At 43.9% G+C, this 27,313-nt stretch overlaps 1 protein-coding gene across 4 annotated transcripts in view; it reads left to right on the top strand.

The window, feature by feature from the left end:
* The first annotated feature begins 5,033 nt into the window (after nucleotides 1-5,033).
* LOC118719380 (dynamin binding protein) overlaps nucleotides 5,034-27,313 on the top strand; it is a 93,473-nt gene continuing 71,193 nt past the window's right edge. For 2 of the 4 annotated variants that reach the window (XM_045581983.1, XM_045581982.1), the window contains exons 1-2: nucleotides 5,034-5,152; nucleotides 25,386-25,452. The gene's annotated coding sequence lies outside the window, so the exon portion shown is untranslated. The remainder of the gene's footprint in view (nucleotides 5,153-25,385; nucleotides 25,453-27,313) is intronic. The other 2 variants (XM_045581981.1, XM_036438795.2) reach the window with 2 other exon arrangements.

Here is a 27,313-nt window from a genome sequence, read left to right as displayed (position 1 = left end):
AGTGCCTGGCACAGGTAGGTGCTCAGTAAGGTCAGAAGGAAGCAAAGAAACACCTCTTCTAAGATTGGAGACGATCTGGACCCTGAGCACCTGGCCCAGGCCCGGGCACGGAGCAAAGCCCGCTCCCTTCCTGGGAGAAAGGCTTCCCTCCTCTGAAGTCCAGGACCACGCAAGTTTGCAAGGGCCTGAGGGCTGACCTTGAGAGGGAGGGGGCACTTCAGAGGGTTTCCACACCCTGTCCTTTCCGCAAACAATGCCTTCCTTGCCTGATGGCCATGAAGTAAAGTGGGCGGAAACCAAGCTGCTTGGGGCAAAGTGGTGCAGTGGGTGTCTGTGGAGGGCGCCTGGGAGAGGGCACCGGAGTGCGCTTTCCCCTGTAGCTCTGGGTCGGTTGGGTCGCCGCTTGCTTCCCCTTGAGCCTGGGCTCCAGCTCCAGCTGACTGTTGGCTCCGAGGCCGTCTCCATCCCCGCAGGCCTGAGTCAGCTGCCCATGTGTGTGTGGGCAAGGTATCCTCTTCTGTCTGAGTGGCCCACCTTGCCAGACAGGGTGTCCCCACAGCCTGTGGAGGACAGAGCAGAGGACTCCAGTCCAGAGGCTGCTTACGGGTCCTGCCTACCAGGTCCCAGCCTGGGCCTCGAAGGGACCTGTGGTGATAGAGCGGCAGCAGTCACAGATGCACAGGGGGCCCCGGAGCCTCCTGTGAACGTGGGGGACCACACACATCCGCGGCAGAGACCATCCCGATTCCCAGTCCAGCTCTGCTCCATCTCGGCTGAGGGGAGCCCCGTCTGGTTCTGACCTGGGACATGGGGATGGTGTGTGGAGCTGGCTCCCAGCGGGCAGGGGCTGGGTGGCGGGGTGCCTCCTACTCTCCGCAGTAACAGGACCTAGCCAGCAGAGGGCGACAGCCCCTGCCTCCTCCCAAGGCAGGCAGCTGGGCTGGGCAGGGCTGGGCTGGCTAAGGGGGAAGCTCTAGGATGGCTCTGGAGCCAGCTGGGCATCCCGTAGTTGCCCTGGAAGGCCTGTCCTGCCTAACCACCCCGCAGACCGGTCCCCTCCAGTGGCCACAGAGCTCAGGCTGAGCCCTCCAGGAGCTGGGGCAACCTGCCCCCCCATCCCACCTGCACTGCCAGCCCCAAACCCTAGTCCCTGTCTGAGGACCCTGGGGCTGAAGGCAGGACCTAGGGAACAGGTGATCGTCTGGGGCCTGGGCCCAGCAGGTCCCTGAAGCTACAGGGGAGCACTGAGGGTGCCGTGAGCTGACTGGGGGTCCAGGGGACGCGACATGCTGCCATGGGGGCAGGGGGCAGAGGTCACAGGTCAAGGGGACAGAGGCTCTGGGCAGCCCAGCCTTCCATTTTCCTCTCTGTCCTTTTCCAGCTGTGTACCCTCAGAGGAAGAAGCCCCTCACCCTCTCTGTGCTGCCTGTAGCTTCACCTGTGGGCAGGTGCAGGGGGGGCGGGGCTGGGCCACCCGGAGAGGTGAGGGGCACCCTTGGTGGGGGGGTCGGGGCCGAGCGATTGCCTGGAGGTGCCCACGTGATCAGGAGACAGGGCCGCGTGATTGGCTGGAGTTGTGGGCGTCATCAGAGGCGGGTCACGAGGACAGGTGGAGGTGAGTTCCTGATAAGGGGTGAGGCCATATATATATGTCCGGAGGTGTGTACGTCATCAGGGGGCGGAGCCCTACATTGGCGGAGGCGCATACGTGAGTATGGTGTGGGCTTCTGTGAGGGTCGAAGTGGAGTCAGGTGAGGATGGCGGGAGCAAAGGAGGAAAACAGCAATTCCCAAGAAAATGAAATATAGAATTACTATGTGGTCTGGCCATTCCATTTCTGGGTGCATACACTGTGGACGAAAGGGGCCACGTGCTGGAAGCCGATCATTGTTTTAATAATAGAGAGCTGTGGACAGGGACTTCGGAGGGCTGGTCAACCTTAATTGCTCTAACGGGGTCAGAGCTAATTACGAGATATTGTTAGTTGAAGCAGCCCCCACTTATTAGTCCTAAATTCACTGATTGGCTTTTATTGGAGTTTCCTGCCTAGGGGATATGGGTGTATCCTATAATTTTAATCTTTATAAAAGGGATGGAAAAGCCAGAGCGAGTTGTAGTCCTCCCACTAGAGTTGGACTGCCCCCTGGCCCCCATTTCCCAAATTAATGCTTTTCTAGTCTCTTTTCATTTGTGTGCGGCCTTCCCCAGAACACAAACCCTGAACTGGAACCCTGAATCACGTTGGACGTGAAAGGGGTTCCCATAGCCATGTGCTAACCTGACAAGCTCAGGGAAGGCCTGCATGGCAGTCTTGCAAACTCAGACCTAAAATTACCATAAAGGATGCTCTGAAATGAAACTTTAACTGAAAGCAGTTATGGTGGGTAGTTACTTCCTAGACTGGTATCTTCACTGACAAGGTCAACATTTACCCTTAACTGAGCCTATCTGTCTTTTTGCATCTGTTAAAAAAAAAAAAAAAAAAAAAAAAAAAGCCAAAACCGGTTTGGCTCAGTGGATAGAGCGTCAGCCTGCGGACTGAAAGGTCCCAGGTTCGATTTTGGTCAAGGGCATGTACCTTGGTTGCGGGCACATCCCTGGCAGGGGATGTGCAGGAGGCAGCTGGTCGATGTTTCTCTCTCATCGATGTTTCTAGCTCTCTATCCCTCTCTCTTCCTCTCTGTAAAAAATCAATAAAACATATTAAAAAAAAAAAAAACAAACACATTGAAAACTGTAAAGAGTTTTGGTGAGTTTATTTGAGCCAAACTGTCAACATATACCAGGAAGCAGAACCTCAACTGACTGAGATAATGCTCCGGAGAATGCAGGGTTACATCTATATTTATACATTGCAATCAAAGGAAAGGGACGTAGGTGAGTTACATGAAATTCATTGGTGGTAGATTAGGGAGGTGGGACAGAACAAAGTGGGGAAACCTCTGGGATAGGGTAAAAGGATGGACAGGTGCTTATTTCACAGAGGTGGATACAGGATACTTTAACGTAATCAACAGTTGACAATTAACTTGATAACAATAACAATGAGGGAATGTCTCCAGGCCATTTGTTGTGCCCCCAGGGGTCCGGGATAAAAAGGAAGTTACAAGTTACCCAGACATCTCACAGATATGTTATCTTCTTAGAGGCTAACAGGCAAATGGGCTCAGTAAAGAAGATCTAAGTTGATCTTTGTCAGGTGAAATATCAATCTAGGACATGACTACCCACTATAACCTCTTTGTAGTTAGATATTTAATTTTCAAACCATCTTTTTGTGGTTATTTTAGATCTCTGGGTTTGCAAGACTGCCACGCAGGCCTCCCTTGAGCTTGTCAGGTTAGCACGTGGCTCTTTTCGTTCACACATCTATAATAACATATCCTTTGAAACGTCTGGGTAACATGTAACTTCCCTTTTTCTGGACCCCTTGGGGCATTAACCTAAAGTGCTGGCGCTTGGACAGATACCACAAATTCCTTCATTATCATGTTAATTGTTCCTGTGGTGTCTATCTTTTTACGTACTTTGTGTTCAGCTCCAGGGGTTTCCCTGCTTTGCTTTCTCCCGCCTCTCTGGCCTGTCACCAATGGATTTCATGTAACTCACCTACACCCCTTTCCTTTGATTGCAATGTATAAATACAGATGCAACCCGCAATTCTCCGAAGCATTATCTCAATTCCTTGAGGTTCTGCTTCTCTGAGAATGTCGACAGTTTGGCTCAAATAAACTCACCAAAATTCTTTACAGGTTTCAATGGTGTTTTTTTTTTTTTTTTTTTACGATAACAACACAAAACAACTGAAAGCAGAGATTCAAACATATCAGAACACCCATGCTCATAGCAGCATTATTCATATTAGCTAAAAGGTGAAAGCAGATGTGGGATAAACAAAATGTGGAATATCATTCCAACTTAAAAAGAAAGGATATTCTGACACATGTTACAACATGGGTGGAACTGGAGGACATTATGCCAAGGGAAATAAGCCAGTCACAAAAGGACAAATACTGTATGATTTCACTTATATGAGGGGATCTGACAGTAAGTAGCATGATGGTGTTAGGAACTGGGGGAGAGAGGAATGAGGAGTTAGTGTTGAATGAGGAGTCAGTTTGGGAGGATGAAAAAGTTCTGGAGATGGATGATGGTCATGGCTGGACAACAATGTGAACGCACATAATGCCACAGAACCATACGCTTAAAATGAAAACATTTATGGCATATATATTTAATCACAATTAGTCAAGTAAAGTAGGGCCATGAATGATAATGTGGATTATGATTCTTTGGCCTGTGACAGGATTGAGCTCAGTTGTTAAAAAGTTAGTCTCTCTCTCAGGGTCAAGAGAATTTATCTTTGCGTCCCTACTGCCTAACGAAGGAAAGGAGAGACGATAAACCGGTGAGATTTTGGAAACAGAGGTTTATGTCTGTTATGCACACACAGTAACGGGCTTCTTGCATGCCTAAGGATCTCCTAGGTAGATATCAGAAACTTAAGGCACAGACTTTCAATAAGGTGTGACTTCGTGGCTATTGAATACACAGAGGAATTCACCAGTCCTCCCATTTCTGTTCTTCCTCGCTTTTAGATCCTCAACCACGTCCTGGGAGACTTCCCTCAGGGGAAAAATGGGACGGACAGAAGCGAAGCGGTAAAGGAAGCTGCCCCGGGGGGATCACCGCGGACCGCACCACCGGCGCGATTGGATGGGCTTTCTCCAAACAGAACTGTGACTTTCTTGGGTCGGAGGTGGGTGTGGGGTGCGGGAACTGCCCGGGGGAGAGAGGAACTCGCTGTTGGCCGGAGCTGCGCGCAGGACCGCCGGCTCGCGAGCAGAGGGCGCCCGGGCCGCACTAGCGGGTCCGCCGCCCCGGGTGGAGGTCCCTGGAGCGCCGCCCCCGGACGTCACTGGGGCGGGGCCTGGGACTGGGCGGGGCCTGGAGGCGCGCCCGGGCGAAGTGTGTCGCCTCGGGCCCCACGAGGCGGAAGCCCGCGCGGGGGGCGGGGCCGGGGGCGGGGCGGCCGCCCTGAGTCACATTGGGTGACCCGCCCGCCGCTTCCAGGGGCGGAGGTGACAGCGGCCCCGGACGGGCGGCCGCACTAGCCGGCGGCACCGAGGGATCGCGGAGCGGCGGGGAGCAGGTCAGAGGCCGGGCGGGGCGGGGCGGGAAGCCCTGGTCCTTGTCTGGGGACCGCGGGCACCGGGCACCCGCGCGGCCCGGCCTGCGCCGCCCCTTCCCCGCGGCGCCCGTGGGCGGCGGGGCTCCGGGCCCTCCTGGGAGGTCCCGGGGAGCCGGCGGGGCCGGGGGGGGGGCCTGTAGTCAGGGGGATGCGGACGTGGGCTTTCCAAAGGGTGTTCGGCGAGCCCGGGGCTCCTCTCCCCACACCGCCCTGCCACTCCGGAGGCGGAATTTGAAAGCTGGGGAAGAATCCAGCCCTCGCCCAGCCTCCTTATTCCACAGATGGAGGAGGCATCCTCCTGGCATGCCCGCAGTCACAGCCAGTCCATCTAGGAGTGAATGCATCTGGGTCAGGGAGGCCGGGAGGACTGATTTCTAACGCAAGAGTGAGACCTGTTGGGCTAGAGACGCTGGTTCGATCATGAAGGAGGGTTTGCAGTTACTGTCGCACACCTGCGTTCCTGCCGCAGGTTCTGAGGTCCACCTGGCTTCAGTTTTCTCCGAGCAGGTAACCCTGAGAAGGGTGAGGACAGTTGAAGGCACAGATGTTGGGGTTGCCAACAGGCTAGGTCTGCTGCACACGGGGCGCTGTGGAGAGCACTTGGGGTACAGGATTAAATGTTAAACACCAAGAAAGACCCACTCCACTTTAAAAGCCATCTCGTGATCGCTGATACGCAATAACGTAGGATACATTAGTCTGTAATGCTGGCCACCTGTCTCTCGGGGTCTGTTTAACAGCAAGAAGGGCCTTGTGTACTGAAACCTTTCTTTTCATGATGGTAAATGGCAAGCCACTGGGTAGCGCTGATACATAGAGCTGGAGCATGCTTCAGCTTTAAGTGTTATTGTCGCGGAGTTACAGGGGGAGAGTCGGACTGATTAATCCATAACTGTATTTTGCAAGACTGAAGTACCTGTCAGGATAGACATGATTTCTCTGAGTTAGCGCAGTATTGGTTACTCTCAACATCCATAGACTCCATGTGGTAGGCAAGTTAATCTCCTAGTACCCACTTTTCTCGAAATTATTGAATTAAAGGATCTCTAAGCCCCCCCTCCATCTCTAAAGTTCCCTGATTTTATGTGTTAATTTGAAACCTGTCTTTCATTGTGACAACAAAAAGTTTCAAGGAAACACGATGCACAGCGAATCTTCAAGTTCATTATTTTTTCTCAGCCCTCCGGGCTCCTGCGGGGCCAGGGCTTTGTCTGACTTTGCCAGTGACTTTATCATTTGGGCTGACCTAAGCGAAAAGTGATTTTTCCCATCACAGACCCCGCAGTGTTAAATTGGCTTACACTCGGAGGCGAGGCCGGAGTGCTCTGCGTACGGTAAGGAACAGCTGAGGTCGGACCCGCATGGGGCCCGCCGTGCGCAGATAGCTTCTGCAATAGGATGAGAACGTTCTGCCTCAGAACATGTGATAAGACGCCTTTCCCACAATGTCCAGATTATGTGTGTTTTCAGCTGAGATGCAACAATGATCTTTGTAGACAGTCTGTCCAGATATGTACACGTTACTGATTCTGCCTCGCAGCTCCGAAGCGCAGCCTTCCCTGCCTCCTGTTGCTTCTCTTCTGGCTCCTTTCTTCTGAGGGGACATCCCCTCTCACCTGCAGAGTCCCTTGTCCCATGCCTGTCACCCACACGGCAGTGTTCACAGCCCCTTCCAGCACTGATTGAGTTACATTACGTTTTCTCCTCTCAGAGGATGGGAGTCATTCTTGAGTCACCGCTTAAGATGCCCTAAAAGCAAACGTTGGTTATTCCTTTTTAGAACAGAGTGCAAGGCACAGGAGGCTGGGTTCAGGTAGGCAGTGTTTAGATTTTTATCTTCCCGCTGCCAGTAACAGCTCCTTATTTCTGCCTCAGGGAAATCCTTTCTGCAGAATGAGCAGTGAATCTTCAGACTCCTTATTGCTCTCAACCTTGCCAGGCACTTTATTCATTTTGGGGCTAAAATAATCGAAAAGTGATTTTTTAAAAATTACAGGTGCTTCCGTGTTAAATTTTTTAAGGAAACTTTTAAAAAATGATAAACACAATTAAAACAGAATGCAAACAGAGGCTTACATACCTATTGTCAAGTACAAGACTTGACTTATTTTTTAGGTTTATTATTCTGTCATTTCCTGAAGTCATTTACTGACACCATGGCATTATTACAAATTATCTGCTCTGACGTTTTCAAGTGTGCTTGGTCTTCAGCTAAGGCATCCTTAAAATTCATTCAGAATACTTTAAAAAAGTTTCTCATCAATTAGTATTAATTTTTTTTATTATTATTCTTAGCTCAGGAAGACATTTGAAGAGACTAATTTTCAAGATTGGATAACTTAGTCTTCCTGTTGAGCAGTTAATTATGAGGTAATTAACTCTTTCCCCTGGAAAGGTAAAAAGGCCTAAAATTGCAGCCATAAAATCAGATTATACAACAGCTCTCTCATGAAAGAGCCAGTGAATAAACCAAGGTCTTAACTTTTGGTTGTATGCTTCATCCTCGCTGCTATAAAAGTCAGCTACAGGAGGAGGTGAAATAGACACAGGGTAATGAAAATGTATTATTTCACTTTTAGATCTGTAGGGTTTTCTAACAGGAAGGATATGACCAAGAACCCAGGCAGCTCAGGGGAGCATACAGGGCATTGTGCCAGGAAGCTCGAAGGCATGGGCTTTGCTACTAATTTGTTCATTCATTCACCACATAGTCACCGAGCACCTGCATGTATGTGCCAGGCCGCGTTCTAGGTGCTAGGGATGCAGCTGTGAATGAGACAGACAAAGCCCTGCCCTCATGCAATACATTCCAGTGGAGAGGAGGCAGACAGTAAACAACTATGTGAACAGATAGGTCACATAATTACAAGTGTAATTGAGGACTCTAAAAGGTCTAAGTGCAAAAGGGTGTGTGTGTGTGTGTGTGTGTGTGTGTGGCCACAGGGGGCAGGGTTACTTTTTATACAAAGAGGTTAGAGAGGGCCTCTACAAGATCATTTTTTAAAATATATATATTTTATTGATTTTTTACAGATAGGAAGGGAGAGAGAGAGAGAGAGAGAGCTAGAAATGTCGATGAGAGAGAAACATCGACCAGCTGCCTCTTGCACACCTCCTACTGGGGATGTGCCCGAAACCAAGGTATACATGCCCTTGACTGGAATCGAACCCGGGACCTTTCAATCCGCAGACCGACGCTCTACCACTGAGCCAAACCGGTTTCGGCTACAAGATCATTTTTGATCTATGACTTGAAGGTAAACCAGGGAGAGAGCAGGGGGCAGAGGGATGAGCACGTTCCAAGCTCCGGATGCAGGCTCCTGTTTGGCTTGTGGGAGCCACTGTGAGGTTATGGGGGCCAGGCAGGGTCAGTGTGGGTGAGGAGTTAAGTGCCAGCAGAGGAAAGGCTGTGGGAGTGGGAAGGGGCGCGTCATTGGAGGCCATTGCAGGACTTGGGCTTTTCTCTGAGTGAGGGGGAAGCAAGCCCATAAGAGGGTTTTGAACACAGGCACTCAGGATGACTTCAGTTTTCACAGGATCACTCCAGCTGCTGGGCAAGAACAGACAGAAGGGGGTCAAGGGACTACCCTTTTATACTAGCGGTGTGACCCTAAACCAGGCTCCGTTCTCATGATTCTTAGCAGTGTGGGGCATTGCCATGAGGAGCCAGAGGGTTGTATGCGAAGAGGCTCTAGAATTGAAGAGCTTCAGGTGACCTGAAAACGTGACGCTGCTGACACACCTGTAGCTGAATCACTGCAAATGGAGAGGTAATCAGGTCTTTCCAGTCAGGCTGTCAGGTCAGAGAACAAAAAGCGCTCTTTCCCGAATATTCTCTGCTGATCCCTTTAGTGCCCTGCTGATCCCTGAATTTTCCCTTCCTGCTTGAAAAAGGATGAAAAGCTGTTACTCATCAACAGAGCTGGCAACCGGAGTAGCTTTTGTTGTTGGGAAAGTTGGAAACTTTTTGGGGGAAGGAAACAATTCTAATTTTCTGTTTATCATAGGTCATTCGAATCGTTGTTTAACATGCGAAGAGCCCAGAAGATTTCTTTTGGTTTTAATTCATCTTAACCTCTTCCCATTCCCCTTGTGCTTCATGGGTGCTTATTCTAATGAATTTAACGTGGGGATTTTTTTTTTTGTCTGGATAGGATCCTGCAAAGTGGGGATATTTTCTAAATGTGTATCTTACTTTCTGAGGCTCTGTTTTATGTTGCCTTTTTTTTTTTTCCTTCTTTAAGACTGTTTGTAAGATCCACCCATGTTTGTATGGGTACATCTAATTCTTTGTTTCTGAATGCTCCCTGCTGTGTGCACACAATAACTTTACTTATCTGCTCTCTGAGTGATAGACACTCAGATTGTCCCTGCTCTCCAGCATCCTCATAACGCTGTGTAATTTGTCTGTGGGATGTATACTTAGAAGGGAGGCGCTGGATTATAGGTTGGCATGTACCGAATTGGGTAAATAGTGCCAGGTTCCTCTCCACAGGCATTTCACCAGTCTTTCTCCCGCCAGAGGAGTCCGAGGTCTCCTCCTCGTCACGTCCCACCAACACTCAGCTCCATCCGGCTCTGTACCTTGTCTGATCTCATAGGTGCAAAGTGCTAGCTTGTCCTTCCGAGTTGTACTTTTTTCATTACTAATGATGTTAAGGATCTCGTATGCATTTAGACATAGCCGCTGCTTATATCTTCGCTCATTTTCTATTGGAGTTGCTGTCTGTGTTGTTGCCTTAGACTTGTAGAAGTGATTTTATAATATAGATAATCACTCTGTCACATATAGACTTTGCAGATACCTTCTCACTGGTTGCCTATTAATTTTGCCTTTGTTATCCTTTGATCAAGAAACATTTCTTAATTTTGATATCATCGTATAAATAAATTCTTTGTTTTATGTTTCTCGACTTTTGTTTAAGAAGCCCCGCCCAACCCCTAGGTCACAGCTATATCTTTAATTCCTTGCATGTGGTATTAGATAGTGAGCCAGCCTCTTTTTAATGAACTTCCCTTCCTCCAATAACACCTCCAAAAAGTCCACGCTTCCCGGCATTGAATTATGGCACCCTCTTTCTCATATGGTGTCCATGGATATACTGGTCTGTCTCTAGGGCTCTGTTCTGTTCCATGAATCTGTCAGGTTTTGCTCCATATTTTTATTGTTCTGTTTTTATTACAGTGATTTAGTAATATGTCCTCATGACTAGCACAGCAAGTGCCCTGTTTCATATTTAAGTTTACTTAGCTCTCCTGGAATAAATGATTTGTTTCATATAATTATTTTCCTGTATAATATTTGGAATAAGTTTCTCAGGCTCTTCCAAAATTGTATTTTTGAGGATATTTTTTATTGGGATTACATTGAATTTATAAATTATTTAAGAGAGGCTCGACATCTTTCTGATATTAACATATTTCCTCCAAGAGCATATAATGTGTGTGTCTCTTTTTTCCAGGTCAACTTTTAAAAATAATTTCTGTTTTATTTGGAAAAGACTTAAAACTAACAGAAGAGGTCTAAGATTAGTACAAAGAGCTTCTGTATATTCCTCATCTGGACTCGCCAATGCTAGCCTTTTGCCATATTTGCTTTATTACTCCCTTTCCACATTTCTATGCTTTTTTTCCCTTGACCCATTTGAGTTAGTTGCAGACATGATCCTTTTATCCCTAAATACTTTTTCTAAAAATATATATATTTTATTGATTTTTTACAGAAAGGAAGAGAGAGGGATAGAGAGTTAGAAACATTGATGAGAGAGAAACATCGACCAGCTGCCTCCTGCACACCCCCTACCGGGAGTGTACCCACAACCAATGTACATGCCCTTGACCAGAATCGAACCCGGGACCTTTCAGTCCACAGACTGATGCTCTATCCACTGAGCCAAATCAGTTTTGGCTATCCCTAAATATTTCATCAGCCCATTTTTAAGTTCTTTATTAGAACTTTAAGGTTTTCCCTATAAAGGACTAGACTAGTTTTCTTGGTTAAGTTAATTTCTAAACAATTCATAATTTTATTGCGATTTTGAATTATGTTGCAGAGGGTGTATGCCAAAATCCTAAGCCTATGCCAAGGTTAAGTTTCAAGCAAAAGATGATTAATAAGTCCCAGTACTTCTGAAATCTATGTATAAGTTTATGGTAAACACCTCATGATTCCAGTATAAGTTTATTTCACCATTAAATCAGCTTTTCTTCCTGCTGTTAAGAGTCAAAATTTAAATAGCTGGTGTGAAGAATGGGAGAGAGCGAGCCATATTCAGCATCATAACTATAGTCGTCAGCGTGATTTAAATATAAGATATGCAAGGTTATAGTTTTCTTCCTCTGTGGATCAGTCTTTACTCTGGTATAATGCTAACCTAAGTATAGTTCACAACGTATTGAATAGTTCAACAGGTAGTTCTTCAGCAGTCATAACTGTTAGGGTGTTGAGCAATCGATTCTCATGGCCAACTTTTGGTCATCTCTCAAGTATCTCTCTATGGTTGGGTTGTTTTTTCCTAATTGTGGAAATTATACATTTTCATTATAGACATTTGCAAAATATAGAGAAGCAAATCTTTACTCTTGCCTTTTAGCACCAATCCCCATTTAAACATTGTTTTTTTTCTCTCTCTCTGGTTCCTGTGTGTGTGTGTGTGTGTGTGTGTGTGTGCTGGGAGGACATGTTTAAGGAAGGGGAGAATGCATTTAAAATTGGGCTATAGCCGAAACCGGTTTGGCTCAGCGGTAGAGCGTTGGTCTGCGGACTGAAAGGTCCCGGGTTCAATTCATTGGTTGCGGACACATCCCCGGTGGGGGTGTGTGCAAGTGGCAGCTGGTTGATGTTTCTCTCTCATCGACGTTTCTAGCTCTCTATCTCTCTCCCTTCCTCTCTGTAAAAAATCAATATTTATTTAAAAAAATAAATTAAAAAACAATAAAATTGGGCTACATGATTTGTATCACCCCTCCTTTTTCAGGGTTGGCCATCAACTCTTGTCTGTCTTGCTTTGGGTTGATCCCCTGGAAAAATACACACAAAACAATAAGGAAGATAGCGTTAGTTTATAGGAGTTGGCAGTTCCCAACAGGCTCTGACTGAGGGAGCCACTGTGCATAAAGGCTCCAGGCTCATTGTGACAGCAGGGACCAGTGATGACATACAGACTATGGTAAGGGAGGAGATGGGGAGGAGAAATCTATTTGGTATCACTTTGCTTCAGTTCAGTTAGTGCCTTCCTCCTTTAGACCACATTTGCTTTCATTTTTCAGAAAAGGAGTATGGAGAAAAGAGTTGAATTTATTTATTTACTTTTTTTTTTACTCTGAAATAAACCCAACAATTGTCTTGTCTCCCTGATCACCTGATGAGTGGTGAGGGAGAAGGGTGATAGAGGACAGTGGCAGAATTCCAAAGTTAAGAATTCCATCCGCTGGTAGATTCAATATCAAACTGCCCTCCCCTCTGCACTTTCCACTCTTCACCTTGCTATGTTTCGTTCATTTTGCAGGAATACCTGTCCATTTCCAAAACGCACTTGTCTGCCTGCCCCTCCCCACAAGAGAAAAGTTCCTCAGGGACCGGAATCTTTATTTTATTTCCTGATGGCTCTTAAACACCATGAGCTGTGCCTGGCACATAGTGTGCCCTCCACAAATGGATCCATAAAACAAACCAACCATTAAAGGGGCAGCACTGTGATACAGAGAAGGGAAGTCGGAGAGAAAGTTCTCATGGCCTCCTTGAAATACATGGCTTCAATAAGCTAGCAGAACCCTCATTTCCACATTGACCTGGTAAGCGTAACTGTCAGCCCAGCCACAGGCCTCATTTCTCTCCATCTGTTTTAGCCGCTCCGTCTACGGTTTCTGAAAGTGGGGTGCGAGTGTACGTTGCTGACAAGCACGTGGTGGGAGAAGGGCCCAGGAGAACAATCAGTGCTGATGTTTTGGCCGTGGGTTCTAGGCCCAGCACACGCTGCATTGTTCTGATGAGGTGATTCTCTCAGGATAAATGATGTGCCCCATCAGCAGGAAAAGTCGCAGTGGATGTGCCGAGGTGTGCTGAACTCCCTCGCCTCACGCCCCATGTCCCATGTCCACCCCCTTTCTAGTTTATTCTTCCCTCCCATTCCCAGCAGTGCTTTTGGCTTTTCTGTCATTTCTGGATCAGGGTCAGGATTGTCATGATGAACAGTCATGCCATGTGTACCCGGTCACTTGATTACAAAGCAAGGCCTCAAGTCACCAACTGCTCTGTATAGGGCGCTAAAAAAAACCAAGGCTGCCACAAATACTCCATAACGCTCTCCCGTGTGGACTATTATTGGATTGCTTTCATTTCTTACTCTATGGCTGCACACTTGTTACCCGACAGTTCCCCCAACAAATCTTAAACTCTGCTGCCTGGCCCTGAACTCTGATCCAAATCTACCATATATTCAACTTTACTTCCCTGTCTCTACTTTTTACTCTAATGAGACGGATCTCTTTTTCTTTCCTACAACAATAATGATAGCAATAAGTATATTATGAGTTATAATTATGAGTATTTCTTTTTTCTATTTTACTGGGTTTCATTCAAAAATTGATAAAAAATAATAAGACAAATATCCATGTACCAACACTCAACTTAAGATCTGGAAAACTGAGTTGGTTTCTGTATTCTACCTCTCATTCCCCTTTTGTAGACACTGGCTCTAATGACTTAAAAAAAGAAAAAAAGAAAAAAAAGAAAAGATTCCCTTTTATTGACATATGACAACAATACCATGATTGTCACAAAAAAAGGAGCAGTCATTAATGTAATCAATAATCTAGTTAATGTTCAAAATATCCCCATTCATCTCAATTTTTAAAAAACAATTTAATTGCTTAAATTGGGATCCAAGAAATGTGCTAGTTTATGTGTTTCTTTAATTGATAAGTTCCCTTTCCTTCCTTTTTAATTTGAATGTTTTGATTACAAAACATTTGTTGAAGAAACTGGGCTTTTATTCCCACATTCTGGAATTTTTGCATTGGCTTTTGACAAAGCTTTATTGACCTATGGTGAGTTAACTGTCGATCATTGTAGGAGGTTCCAAGTTATTCAGCTTCCATAAATAGAAAGGATGTACTGACCCACATAGCTTGGTCTGGCTCAGAGGTCATTTCCGAGGAGTCTTCCAGAATGCCCTAGGTGTTAGGAATGAGATCAACACCAGACCATCTGTATTTAAAAACATTTTGCCTCTGAAGAAATTTTATAGCTTTTATTTTGCAAGGCATTCTTTTTTCCCTGTGTTAGGGCAGAGAGTTGAGGAGCGAGTGGGTAGTCTGGTTTTCTTCTGTTAGACAGCGTTTGTTGCTTTAAGGATTGCAGGGCTCGGTGCCAGAACCTACTTGGGATATTATTGTCTTACAGTTAGATCTGCTTATCAGGAAACAGAATCCCTGGAGGGTCAGGTAAGAGGAGGATGAGTTTACATTAAAACCAGACTTTTGTTAGTGCTTGTTGGGGTCCTGTATAATTCAGCAGCTAGCTGGACTCTGGGGCATAATACTAATGCAGATGTTTTTTAAACCCATAATTTGTATTAACTGTTCTTTTTGCTGCCTTTATGTATATGTGGTTCAGTCAATATAATGTTTGGACCACTGTAGACATGAAGATAATCAGTTTCCTTTTCTTCCTTCCTTCCTTCCTTCCTTCCTTCCTTCCTTCCTTCCTTCCTTCCTTCCTTCCGTGCGTGCATGCTTTCTTTCTTTCTTTCTTTCTTTCTTTCTTTCTTTCTTTCTTTCTTTCTTTCTTTCTTTCTTTCTTTCTTTCTTTCTTCTTTCTTTCTTTTCTTTCTTTTCTTTTTTTTCAGTCTTGTTGCCTTGACCTGTTAGTCAAATATGATAGTTCTACAGGGTAGTGACTCAATATTAAAATAAAAAGAAAAAAATTGTTGAAGTGTGAACCTATGCTTGGATTTACTTATTTAGTGATTTACAAATTAAAATATTATTACTGTTCTCAATAAAAGCATTAACCAGAGGTGATTTGCTGGTATATTATTCTTCCTTGCAGTGATCCATTAATACTAAAGACAGGCTCTTCTTATCCATACCCAATCACAGGTAGCAACAACACACACATGCGATAATACGTTTGAAAAGCAATCTGTAGATATAATTGTGTTGTATTCTAAAGCTGTGCCTGCAGAGAACTGCTAGGATTTGCGGGAGGCTAGAGCTTAGGGTGTGAGGGAGGTGGAGAGTGTTCAGGAATGAGACAGGGACCAAGTTTGCAAAAGTTATGAGACTTTGTATGTAAAAAGGGATCCTCGTTGCAGTGTGGAGCAGAGGGAGATGAGACTGGTAAGTCTTGATGAGACTTGCCATTTAAGAAGCTTTCACAGTAGTCCCAAAGAAAAGACGGCTAGCGTCTCAAGTACCAGAACACTGCCAATCTCAAATTTGTAATTTCCAAGCCCCCAAGAACAATTTGTAAAAGACCAATGCACTGAAGGAATGTAACAGCACTGTCACTAGTTTCCCAGAAGTACGGGATTATTTTTTTAGAAGAGTACATCAGTTAATTTCGTATCCCTCTTCTATCCCTGGAAGGCATCTGGCAAAGGTTTTCTTGGAGCTGAATGCCGGGATCCCATTTGTAAACTGCTGCCAAGTCGTTGTGGGTCTGCTGTGAACACGCAGCTCGTTCAGGGCTTTGAGGAGAGGGGAATGTCAATTGGTTTGTCCTTGTGTGCAGTAACCACAGAATTACTTTACTCCCCCTTCGTCTGGAGAAGACAATGGCAGTTTTGAGCAGTTCGCCCCACCCCGAAGTTGCTGCCTCATCTGTACTCTTATGTTATAATCGGTCTGGGTGATGATGACGGCCCTCCTCTGCCTCCTCCTCGTCCTCCTCCTCTTACATTGTCATCAGACCTTTCTCAACTGAGTGCTTACTGTTTGCCAGGAACTGTTTTAAATGTTTCACTGACATTATCTAATTTAATCCTCATAACTGGCCATGAAGTAAATTACTGTCATTTTCTTCGGTTTACAGATGAAGAAGAGAAGGTTCAGAGGGCTTATGTAACTTGCCCAAGGTCACTTAGCTTGAGAAAAGGCAGACAGCAACTAATTCTCTCTGACTTTGGAGTCTGAGCTCTTAACCGTGATGAATACAGTTATTACTTAGTATAACTTAATAGCAAACATGATTTCTCTTTTTAAGGTTGCCATTTATGTATTCCTGCCCGGGGAAAGTTCATGTAATCAAACACTGTGCTATCTTCCCCCTGTGCCCACCCAGCTTATTGCCAGTATGAAACACAAGTGTAGAACATTTTTAAAAACATGAAGTACAGGAAAACTTCACAGGGTGGGTGGGGATAGAATAGATAAGCTATTTATATTTCTAGTTTTTTTCCAAGGCAATGTATTTATGTATACCTTCACTGTTTTTGCTTGAAGTATAGTAATTTCTGAAACAGATACTCATTTTAAAGTATATGATTGAGGGGTTTTTTAGTATATTCACAAAGTTGTGCAACCGTCACCACTGATTCTAGAACATTTGCATTCCCCTGAAAGGAAACCCATACTTATTAGCAGTCATTTCCCTTTTCCCCATCCTGAGATGTTCATTTTCAAACCTATTTTTTTTAATTATAATATTTTATTTATTTTTTAATTTTAATTTTTTTATTAAATTATTATCTGTGTACATATTTTAACATTGCCCCTCCTCCCATACATACCCTCCCTCCCCAGAGTTTTGTGTCCATTGGTTGTACTTATATGCATGGATACAAGTCCTTCGGTTGATCTCTTATCTCCCTCAGATCTTCCTACCCTCCCCGCTGTACTTTGACAGTCTGCTTGTTGCTTCAAACCTATTAAAAATATTTTGAGACTATCTATCTACAATCCCCCCCTCTCTTTAATACAACACCTGGGGGTGGTTTAGTATGAGTAAGGTACTGTTCTTTTTATTTTTTATTCCTGCCCAAGAATATTTTTTTTCCCATTGATTTCTTTCAGAGAGAGTGGAAAGGAGGGAGGAAGGCAGAGAGAGAGATTGGTTGCCTCACACATGAGCCCCGGCCTTGCAGTCCAGGTATGTGCCCTGGACGGAGATTCCAACCCAAGACCACTTGGTGAGTAGGCCAAGGCTCTAACCACTTTGCACACTAGCCAGGGGTGTAAAGTACTATTCTAAGTGCTTTACATATATTTACTCATTTACATTTTACTATGACCCTAGGAGGCAGGTTCTGTTTTTAAACCTATTTCACAGATGAGGAAATGAAGGTGCAGAGAAGTTAAATAAGTTGCCTTAAACCATTTAGCTCTAATAAGAGATGGAGCTAGCATATAAACTAGAGCAGTCTGGCTCTGTAATGTGTGCTCTGAATTATTACATACTAGAGGCCCAGTGCATGAAATTCCTGCACAAGTGCAGTTCCTAGGCCTGGCATCTGGTGTGGAAGGGCAGGTCCCAGCTGACCTCTGGGCCCTGGGCAGCACCTGGGCCCTTGGGCCCCCACACACCCCTCTCCACCTGCATCATCGGGTCCTCATCCGGCTCCCTCAGCACCTGGAAGCCAGGTGGCTGCCCTGCGCTCTGCTACTGCTGCTGGTCACTGTCTGTGGGGGCGATCAGACCCCGCTTGCACCTGCCTTGGCCTGGTGCTGCCTGCTTACCTGCTCTACCAACCCTCTGTGGCCCTGCTCTCATCAGGGCCCACTGGGGCCAGCAGCACCTCCAGCACCGCGTCTCTAATGCCCACCATGTTTCGCATCGCCCCTGGTGGTGGTCAGTGCATGTCATAGTGAGCAGTCGAACTCTTGGTCAAACTCCTGGTTGAGGGGACGATTTCCATATTAGGCTTTTATTATATAAGATGTTTTAAGCTGATCATATTCATATTTCAAAATGGTATGAGGGCCTTGAAGACATTATGCCAAATGAATGTAGCCATTCACAAAAGACCCACTTACTGTACTATTTCATTTATATGAAATGTCCTGAAATGGCAGATATATAGAGACAGAAAGTATCGATAGATTAGTCACTAGGTTGCCTAGGCCTGGAGGTGGGTGGGGGACTACTGGAGGAAATAGGAGCCATCTGCTAATGGAAATGGAGTCTATTTGCAAGATGATGACCATGTTCTGAAATGGACAGTGCTGGCCCTAGCTGGTCTGGCTCAGTGGATAGGACACCAGCCTGTGGACTGAAGGGTCCCAGGTTCAATTATGGTAAAGGGCATATACCCAGGTTATGGGCTTGATCCCCAGTTGGGGATGTGCAGGAGAGAGCCTATCAATGGTTCTCATCATTGATGTTTCTATCTCTCCCTCTTCCTTCCTCTCTGAAATCAATAAAAATATATTTTAAAAAATAGAATAAAATTGATAGAGCTGAAGGTTGTTAATATACTAAAACCTTATGAGTTGTATACTTTAAATGAATTTTTATAATTGAATAATTCAAGAAACCTGTTTTTAAAATATGATATGAAGAGAAACATTAGAATGATATTTTTCAGACTACCTTTATCTTCACCTGAAAAAAAAATTAGAAAAAAAAAATCCATCTAAACACACTCCCCCCTCCCCCTTTTTTTATTTTTATTTAGGGTGCTCAGTCATTTGCAAGCAGTTCTAATTCTAACCATTATACTTTCCTACTCAAACATTTTGGGTGCTTCCAAGTGCCTAAAAATCAAAGCCCAACATTCCTAACCTGGAAGTTAGGCCTATGAGACCCTAAGGAACTCTGTGGGAAAGAGGAGCATGATCGCTGGGAATGTGAATACATATTTTTATATATAACTTTAAGTAGGTCAGTGTGTTAAATCACTAATTCTGCAAGTGCTTATGGAGAACCTTCTATGTACCAGGCAGTGCATTAGGTCCTTGATATACATCAGTGAATAAACTAGGTAAAAAAACAAAAAAACAAAAACAACAACAACAACAAAAAAAACACAACTGCCCTGTAGGGCATACAGGGTATAAGGACTAATCTTACAGGCTTCATAGAGTAAGTATCATTTGAATTGAATCTTAACAGATAATAGAAGTTTGTCCAGTTGATGACTTATGTGTTTATTTTAAAGAGTTGTTGTTTTTAAATTGATTTTTAGAGAGAGAGGAAGGGAGAAAGAGAAAGAGAGAAACCTTGATGTGAGAGGGGAACATGGATCGGCTGCCTCCTGCAGAAGACGAAATCTGCAACCTGGGCATGTGCCCTGACTGGAATCAAACCAGCAACCGTGCCCAACCAACTGAGCCACACTGGCCAGGGAGACTTACTAGTATGTGTATTTGATGGAAAAGTGAGGTGTTCAGCTATTCTAGTCAAAACATCCAACATCTATATTCTCTCTCTCTCTCTCTCTCTCTCTCTCTCTCTCTCTCTCTCTCTCTCTTTCTCTTGTTGTAAACAAATAACTACAAAATCTCAATAGCTTCTCACAGCAGTCATTTTCTTTCATTTTTATAGGTCTGAAGAACAGCTGCAGTTTGGTTGCTCTGGTCTGGGCCAGGCAGAGCTTTATAGTCTTTCCCCGTTGCCTTCAGACTGGGGGCTCAGACTGAAGGGGCAGGGGCTTCCCAAGGCATGCCCTTCTTATGGTAGGTTATAGGAACACAAGGGGACAGGCTAAACCATAAAATGTGGTTTAAAGCTCCTGCTCATGTCATCTCCACTGGCACTTCATGTCTCAAGTCACATGGCCAAGTCCAACAAAAGTGTTTCAGGGAAGTTCACTCTGCCCACAATGGAAGGCACTACAGTTATACGGCAAAGGGTATAGATACATAATTACACTACAAGAAGATGAAGATTTTGAATAGCAATTTGATCTGTTATAAGCACAAGGAGTAGCTGAACCTCACTTGAACATGGATGTAAATGGACATGGGTATAGGAATGACTAAAAATTCTCAGAGGATGTCAAAGATGTTAGATGCCTGGGGAAAACTTGTGCATTATGGTGATTTTTACTGATTTACTGATTCTTGGCTTATTTTAATTCAAAATTGAAGTCCCTACTAGCAATACTAAGAAAAAAGGAGAGAAAATACAAATTTCCATATATAATTATTCTAGATCATACAGATACTAAAGAGTTAAAAAGGATTATTGTGAACAACTTTATGCCAGCAAGTTTAAGCTGGGGAAAAATGGACAAGTTTCTTAAAAAATACAACTTATCAAAACTGAGGCAAGAAGAAACGGAAAATTTGAATAGCCCTATTACCTGATATCCACATGGATTTATTATCTTTACATCATTCTGTTGCCCTTTCTCTTCTGTCAGAGATTGTTTTTATATCAGGCGAACCACTCTGTTGTTGAATTTAGGTTTGGACATCCTGATTTAGGACTTAAATCCTTCTCATGACACTATCCAAGGAATCTGCCCTTCAGTGGGTTTGCTGTATCTTCATATAACTGGTTCATTTGAATAGTAACTGGAAGATTCTGTATATACATTTTCCTTCCACGTTCCTTTTCTAGTTTCTATAAATGACAAGTTTTCGTTTTTGCCATAAAGTTACTGGTCCCTGTTTATATGGTGCTTGGATGTTGGTGCTCCTTAAAATGATCTAAATCACCCACCCTTTTTCTCAGTTTTGTTGTTGTTGTTATTCCCTAGTTTTCTGAAATGCTTTCTTGATTCTTCTAAAACACCCAGAATACTTTAATACTGTAAGATAGGCCAAAGTTTAGGGAAACTCGTGTCTTTTTAAACCTTTTTCTTTAGCTAGCAGAAAAACTAGTTTGTACTCCAAACAGATAAGGAAGAGAAACAAGATGCAGATCTCTGTAACATTTATCCTCATAGCGTGGAACACTGGGTTCGTAAGTGTGCTTGGCCTTTTCTGGAAGCTGTCCTAAACACTGCCTGTTTTCACATGTTTGCTGTGCTCCTTGCTATATGCAGCCTCACCCTAAAGTTTCATCTTAATCTGCACTTCTGCAACTGCTATCGTATGTATTATCTGGGCATTTATTACATACACAGCATCGGGGAGATGTTAATTTTAATGTGCCACTAAACTACTTAGCTCAGACATGTCCATGACTCAGTGATTCTTAAATTTCCTCCTATATTTGAGATTCAAGAAATATTCAAATTTAGGAAATGTGAGTCTGAGAGGATACTTAAGTAATTCTTAGGTTGATCCATTTGAAAATGTTTTTTTAATGTAAATTTCCTCAAATTTTGTAGGTCTTGGGACCTTCCTCCACTAATGCAATTTTTCCAAGAAACCAACAAAATTGATGTAGAGATTTATAAGCAAAATTTTAAAAAGTAGCTTAAAAACATCAGCTTAATGTGGGGGTGGGAGGTGAGGGTGGGATCCTAAAGTTGGTTAAAATAGTTATCCCATAAGAGCTGACCCGGAAACGTCCTTAATTTAAATGTATATGTGTTAGATAGAAGTTGTTCAGCTTTAATCCTGAAAAGGACTGAAGGACCTTCACAATTGACAGAAACTCTGGTGTGTATCTTATTCTATCTGCTGCTTGAAAGAAGCAAAATCTAATATCAATTGTAAGAGTTTCTGAGAGCAGATTTTTTTTCTTTTTCTTCTCATGTTTCGCTAATCATCCCACCTAAGTCAGAACAGGCTTTCCATTTTTCTTCCAGTCCCACATTCCATAGCCTGTTTAGTCAAAGCACATGTGAGTCAGTGCTGCTGTCATCGGGAGAGTGAATGAGGAGGCAGAAGAGCCTGAAGGAGGACATATGGACCCAGGTCACACTCCTCGGCTTCACGGGGGGAGGAAGGGCACGATCAAGATGGCTTCCACGTTTCCTCTTCGCCCGTTGCTAGTTCTCTGAGTGATCACCTGTCAGTGACTGCTGACCTTCTGTCCAAAATGGACTCCAGCAACATAAACCAGAGAAGGAAATGCTGTTTTTCTAGCCTTTCCCATTTCCTTCCTAAAACAGATTTAGACTTCATTTTCTGACATCTCTTATCCTTTCACACAAAGGAAAGAGACTGTTCTTTTTAGCCTCCTTGTTTTGCCAACAATAAGAAAACTATGCTGTTGCTTTTGAGTTTAAATAGTCTTATTGCTAAGACTTGTGATTTAAAAACTGTATTCCACCCAGCTGGTGTGCTCAGTGGTTGAGCATCGACCTATGAATCAGGAAGTCATGGTTGATTCCTGGTCAGGGCACATGCTTGGGTTGCGGGCTCCATTTCCAGTGGGAGACATGTAAGAGGCAGCCAATCAATGATTATCTCTCATCATTGATGTTTCTATCTCTCTTTCCCTTGCCCTTCTCAGAAATCAATTTGAAAGATTTTTTTTTTTTAATGGATTCCCATTCCCAAAAGGTAATGTTTTCTGGAGATTTTAATTACAAGACATGGAAATTTCCAGTTGTCCATGATCGCATATTCCTCTGAAGGAACCAGTACTGCGGTTCCCACGGGAACACCCTCTCCCCCTGCCCTTCTCAGGTAGGCAGAGATGCGCTATGCTGCTCCGGCGCCCTCTGTAGGAGCAAACAAGGAGAAACCACAGTTTATTGTCTTTCAATTAGGGAAACCCCTTCAGATATTTTCCTCTGGAAGTCTAGAATTTAGACTTATGCTATGAATTGGGCAGCATTAGAATGTTTGAAAGAATATAGTAAAATTTCAAAACTCTCAGTTTTGTGCTCTACTTTTCTACTAGAAAAATAGATTGCTCAGGATTTCAAAATAAGAATTTAACTCTGGGTCCTATGTACCCAATTAATCAAAAGTGGGGCTAATTTGGAGGTTGGTGGGGGTTGAGACATCAATATCTTTCTAAACGTTTTTAAAGCCTTCAAAATTTATATCTCTAGCTCTTACCTCTCACCTGGATTTAGAATGATAGATTTAGGGAACTAATTTTGTAGTTTTCTATGTTCTCCCCATGTTTTTCATGCATAGGTCTCATAAATCCTAAAAATCCTTTTAGGCATGTATTCCTCAGGGGCCCAGCAGAATGTAGAGGGTACACCAAAATTGGGTAATTTGAGGAGCTCTTACTTACAATGGAATGGGCAGGTTGAGGAAAAATAGCAAAGAACCATACTGTCCCCATGGTTAGCAAAAGAGCCACCCCAGGCCTGAGGGCAGGGCGCTAACTCAACAGAAGGAGCTGTTTTGTGGGTTCCTTCTGAGGTAGCCGTGGCCTTTAGTAGAACAGTGTAGCCAATTAAAAGCCTCGCAGGGAGGGAGCCAGGGGAATACTTAGCCCAAACTCACTGTCCTCTACCTTCAGATCTCCTGCTGGTGTTACCCATTGGCTGAACCCAACTGGAAGCCAGAGGCAAGGGCGCCTGGATGCAGTTCTTATAGGTCAGCCTCAGGGAGCACAGAGCAGGTGAAGGGTGGAGAACAGACCTGGGAGGAGATGTGCAAGACAGCACATGCTTATCATCCAGTCCTCAGTCTATCCCAGGTTCAGATCTTTTCTTATGTTGTTTGATATCAGTATCAATCAAAGTAAATGTTGATAGTTTGTGATCTCAGAAGATTTTTTTTTAGTAAAGCATGTCCAGACTTATAGATATGCTGCTTATTAAAATTACTGAAGTTTTCCAGGCCTTTCACATTCACATTTTATGACATGCATTTCTAAAGATCTTTTTATTGTGGTAAATGCATATAGCGTAGAATTTCCCATTTTAAAGGTACATTTCTGTGGCATTAAGTACACTCACATTGTTGTGCAGCTATCACCACCATCCATTTTAAAAAATATATCTTTTATTGATTTTAGAGAGGAAGGGAGAAGGGAGAGAGAGATAGAAACATCAATAATGACAGAGAATTATTGATTGGCTGCCTCCTGCATGTCCCCTAATTGCAATCAAGCCCACAACCCGGGCATGTGCCCCTGACCAGAATTGAACCCAGGACCCTTCCGCCTATAGGTTGACGCTCTATGCACTGAGTCAAACCAACTAGGCACCACCATCCATCTTAAGTACTTTTTCATCTTCTCAAACTGAAACCCATTTTCCCCTCCCATATCCCCTGGTGACCACCATTCTACTTTTTGTTTCTATGAGTTTGACTACTCTTGATATCTCATGTTAGTGAAGATATATAGTATTTGTATTTTTGTGACTTAGCATAATGTTCTCAGAGTTCACTCATATCATAGCATGAATCAGATTGTCCTTCCTTTTAAAGGCTGAATAATATTCCATTGTATGCACACACCACATCTTGTGTATAATATTCCATTGTATGTATGTATCACATTTCATTTATCCATTCATCTGTCAAAGGTTGCATGATACACGTTTTTATTTCTTATTGATTGATTGATTGATTGATTACGGTATCACATAATTGTCCTCATCCCCCCATTCCCATGCTAAACCCCTCTCCACATATGCACCCACCTCCTGTTGTCCATGGCCACTGGTTAGGCTTATATGCATGCACACAAGTCCTTTGGTTGATCTTTTCCCCTTACCCCCACTCTCCCTTACCTTTCCTCTGAGATTTGAGAATCTGATCGCTGCTTCTCTTTCTCAGGGTCTGTTTTTGTTTATCAGTTTATGTTGTTCATTATTTCCTCTAGATGTGTGAGATCATGTGATCCAAGAAATACCCTTGTAAGAACCAAAACTGAGACAAGCCATAATGGTTATACTGAGAGGCAAATGAATCAGTCTGTAATGAGTTCCTTTCTGGGCCAACAGTTCTTTTGAGTCCCAATTTCAATGTTAAACAGTCCCTTACATGTACATGACAGCCATGATATTTCAGATCTGGTTTGTGGACAAATGGTGGTGATGAAGGTCCAACCGTCTCTGGTTTGGTCCTGGGCATCCTTCAACGTCACACAGCTGCTGTCTGCTAGTATAGAGAGGCGTTGTCAGCGTCTTCCATTGATACATGTGTTTTTAAAAAATATTTTAATTGATTTTTTTGCAGAGAGGCAGAAAGAAGCATAGAGAGTTAGAAACATCGATGAGAGAGAAACATCTATCAGCTGCCTCCTGCGCATCCCTCACCGGGGAATGTGCCCACAACCAAGGTACATTCCCTTGATGGGAATCGAACCTGGGACCTTCAGTCCACAGGCCGATGCTCTGTCCACTGAGCCAAATCAGTTCCGGCCGATAGGAGTCCAGTTGCTTTTTATTTTATTTATGCATATGAATGCATTCACTTTCATGGTATTACCTCTAAACAGCCTGATGTTTCACAAATCTCAGGATGATGTAAGAAAGAGCACGGCTGTAGGAGCTGACACATGAAAGGTGAGGTGGGCTAGAGCAGGTGAGGCGGGCATCATTTGCAGGAAGTAGAGAGTGGGGAGTATTTAAATGTGTGGAAAGACAGGACAACCCACCATGGATAAAAGAAACAGTATAAAAACAAAGAAACAAGTTCTGCTCAGAAAGCGCTTTATGGGAGTAGAGAGTATTTTGCTTGGATAGGCCTGAACTGAGAGGGCTACTTATGAATAAGTGGGGTGAGGTAGTTACACATTTTTGAAGTTTTACCTAAAAAAAAGTACACTATGCTAGACAAGTTTAAAAAAGCTGGTTTAAAAAGGGTTCTTGTCATGATTATTTCAGTCTTTCATATACTGGCATAGTTTATGTCCCTCCAAGACAGACTATGCTTGATAGCCTTCCTCAAGTCAGTCTCTCTCTCTCTGTCTCTCTAAATTAAGCCTGAGAATCTCTTTTTAAGATTAGAGGTCAATGGTCAGGTTATCTGCAGGGTTTTATTTTTTCTTGTAGATTTGGGGTTGATACTTTGGGACAGGAGTCCAGTTGCTTAGGACAAAAGAGAAGGGTCTAAATGCTCTTGTCAGCCACCAACAGGATTAGAGAATAAACATTTAAAGAATTCCGGGTTAAATGTCATTAGCCTATCCAGAAGAACCAAATTTTTAGCCTGCATGGGAACTTGACTCCATTGGTCTGATAAATATTTGTTGACTGTGTGAAAATAGAAAGACCTTGTAGCCGAAACCGGTTTGGCTCAGTGGTAGAGCGTCGGTCTGCGGACTGAAAGGTCCCAGGTTCGATTCCGGTCAAGGGCATGTACATTGGTTGCGGGCATATCCCTGGTGGGGGATGTGCAAGAGGCAGCTGGTCGATGTTTCTCTCTCATCGACATTTCTAGCTGTCTATCCCTCTCTCCTCCTCTCTGTAAAAAATCAATAAAATATAAAAAAAAAGACCTTGTAAATTCCAAAGCAACTGAGTAAAAATTGACAGTTTAAAAGATTAACTGGTTCACTGACAGATTAATGGGGAGAAAAGAATTATGTCTTTGGCCAAAAAGAGAGGAAAATGGTACTTCAAAAAAAACCTCTATAAACAAATAATAAGCTCCAGTTAAGATAAATATGCTGACATACTGGGGGAAATATCTGTGGTTTATTTTTAAATGCATCAAAAATAAAATAAAAAAAACACTTTAAATGCATCAAAAATAAAATGGATTGATAAATGAATAAAGTGATAGATGATAAGTGATCAAGTGACTACAGTAAGATATTGGTAGAATCTAGGAGGTGGATGTAAAAATTTTTTTAACTTCACTATTTGAAACTTCATATACAGTATATAAAGAGCCAGGGTCTGGCCGAAACAGGTTTGGCTCAATGGGTAGAGCGTCAGCTTGGGGACTGAAAGGTCCTGGGTTCGATTCTGGTCAAGGGCATGTACCTTGGTTGCGGGCATATCCCCAGTAGGGGGTGTGCAAGAGGCAGCTGATGGATGACTCTCTCTCATCGATGTTTCTAACTCTGTATCTCTCTCCCTTCTTCTCTGTACAAAATCAATAAAATATATTAAAAAAAAAAAAAAAAAAAAAAAAGCCAGGGTCTGTAACGACCAAGGCTTGACCAAACACCGGAAGTCAGTGCTGGGTTGCTGTGGTGACCCAGCACTGACTATAGCCGGTACTGGTGCAGTGACCCAGCACTGACTGCGAGGGCTCTGTGGATCATGCCCAGAGAGAGGCCTGCAAAGAGAGGCAGGATCTGATCACCAACCTCTGTGGCAGCTGTTGATCATCCATTGCCTCTCTCTCCCAGCTTCACCAGCAGCAACACCTCTGTTTCTCTCTGGGCCTCCTTGGGGACTGCTGATCAGCTCTGCC

The sequence above is a fragment of the Pipistrellus kuhlii genome, unplaced genomic scaffold (genome assembly GCF_014108245.1).
Source record: "Pipistrellus kuhlii isolate mPipKuh1 unplaced genomic scaffold, mPipKuh1.p scaffold_m20_p_15, whole genome shotgun sequence".
In the NCBI taxonomy this organism is placed as follows: domain Eukaryota; kingdom Metazoa; phylum Chordata; class Mammalia; order Chiroptera; family Vespertilionidae; genus Pipistrellus; species Pipistrellus kuhlii.
This window is presented reverse-complemented; position numbering and strand designations above follow the sequence as displayed.